Consider the following 2,105-nt stretch of genomic DNA (forward strand, 5'->3'; position numbering starts at 1 on the left):
ATCACTTCTCATTCTTAGCAAATTTCTTAATAGAGGGGGAGCAATTCAGTATAAGAGACATTAAATGGTGGAGTTGTTATCCTTCACGTATGGACTAGAAATAGAGAAGAATTAGTCAAATCAACTAAGCTAAATATATCTAAAGCTGGCCAAAAAGCAGACTAAGCCAAAGATAGGCACAAAACCATCACAAACAATGAATAAACAGAGATTTTTTAAACTTAATTTTGATAAGACAATTTTCGAAGTTGTCTTTAAGTAGTCCCTTTTTCCATCAAAGAAAACTTAAGTACTGTTACAGTAAATAGATTTACCTTAAAATTACAGAATTTAGTGTAAAGTTTGAAAAATCTCTATCAGAACTGATGAATTATGAGCAAAACGCTGAATTCCTGTCTTACAGACACTTGCATCATTTTAAGGAATAGACAGCAAAGGAGAGTCAAGTATTTCTAGAACGTCTGGAGAACACATTTCAATAGTAGATGAGAGAGAAACAAAAGCAAAAAACAGTCAGCACTTGTCTGGATTAACTTTGGCACTGCAGTGTGATGAATATCCCCTGGGAATCTTCATTTCCTTGTTCTAGATTCCCTTAAATTTCTGAGCATCAAACACTGCATTATGTTTTTTTAAATTATGAAAAGCTAAACAATAATATGTCAATGTTGACTCTGACTTTCAGGAGGTATGTGCAAAAAACTGCCGACGTTAGGGAGCTGCCCACCCTTGCTGCTTTCTGACAGCCACCTCTGCTTCCTCCTCTTCCACCTTCTGCTTCCTAATATTCCTTTCCCTCCTCCACCTCCCATGTGCTCCTTCCATCCACTTCTGAGTCCCTTCTCAGGGTACTTCTTTTATCTCACATCTCTCCCTATACAATTTGCCTTAACTTCCTATATATTTTGGGAAACGCTCCAATGTACCACAGACAGTCCAAGATCCAGTCTCTAGGTGGACTTTGCTGGTACAGTTGTCCTTTTTATTCCACTTCGGTCACAGTTCAAGGAAAGGACAAAGAGATCTAAGCTTGGTTGTCCCGACTGCTGTTGGCATAGACATCTCAGAAGGCATTTATGTCATTTAACTTTAGAAATGTAACTCACGTTCCATAGGTAGGAGGTTGGTCCCCCAAACTTCATAGCTGGGAGTCCTTACCGCAGCCTTTCTGGACTTAGAAGGGGCCCATGAGAAAGATGGGGATAGACTTTTGAGCTGGGCCTGTTGTGACAGGACAAGGGGTGATGGTTTTAAACTAAAGGAGGGAGATTCAGGCTGGACATGAGGAAGAAATTGTTGGCCCTGAGGGTGGTGAGAGCCTGTCCCAGGTTGGCCAGAGAGGTGGTGGATGAACCATCCCTGGAGACATCCCAGGCCAGGCTGGACGGGGCTCTGAGCAACCTGAGCTGGTGAAGATGTCCCTGCTCATGGCAGGGGTGGCACTGGGGGAGCTGGGGAGGGCCCTTCAACACAAACCATTCCATGATTCCGTACAGTCAATACAAATAGACCAGTACCGCATTGGGCAACTCAGCGTAAGGACCAGCCAAGTGCTCTGACGTGCTGTCTACAGGAGCCCCATCTTCATCAACTATGTCCAGCCTAGCAAGACATGGCTCATAATTCAGGCACTTCACATGGGTGGTCAAAGTTGGATGATGAGAATGCCATCCCGTGGTCTGGGATGCCTCATTCGGGCCTCTTTTATGTTTGTGTATGTCTGCCTGTAGTTTAAATTGTGAATAATTTCATCCGATGCTGCAATCCAACTCCAGCCTTCCAGCTGCCCCTTTACGGGAGAACAGAAGGGTGAGGAAGCATCATTTAGAGAAGGGACAAAAAAAATATGGTGGAAGCAGTACTGGCTGCGACTGCTAGATCTGGAATAAATGCCTAATATAAGAAAGGCTGCAATATTCATTACAAATCCAGGGATGAGAGTATCTCCCCATAGCTTTGGCAGTTCACTTCAAAAATGCTTGGTAATTCAGGTTTTGAATCCTTCTGCAAGCTAAGTGAATAGGGTAGAAGAATAAGTAACGTGAAAATTGTTTAAAATAGAGCATTAAGGTTTTCAGGGGAATACCATTGCATTTCATGCCTGA

This window comes from Caloenas nicobarica, chromosome Z (assembly GCF_036013445.1).
Source record: "Caloenas nicobarica isolate bCalNic1 chromosome Z, bCalNic1.hap1, whole genome shotgun sequence".
Taxonomy (NCBI): Eukaryota; Metazoa; Chordata; class Aves; order Columbiformes; family Columbidae; genus Caloenas; species Caloenas nicobarica.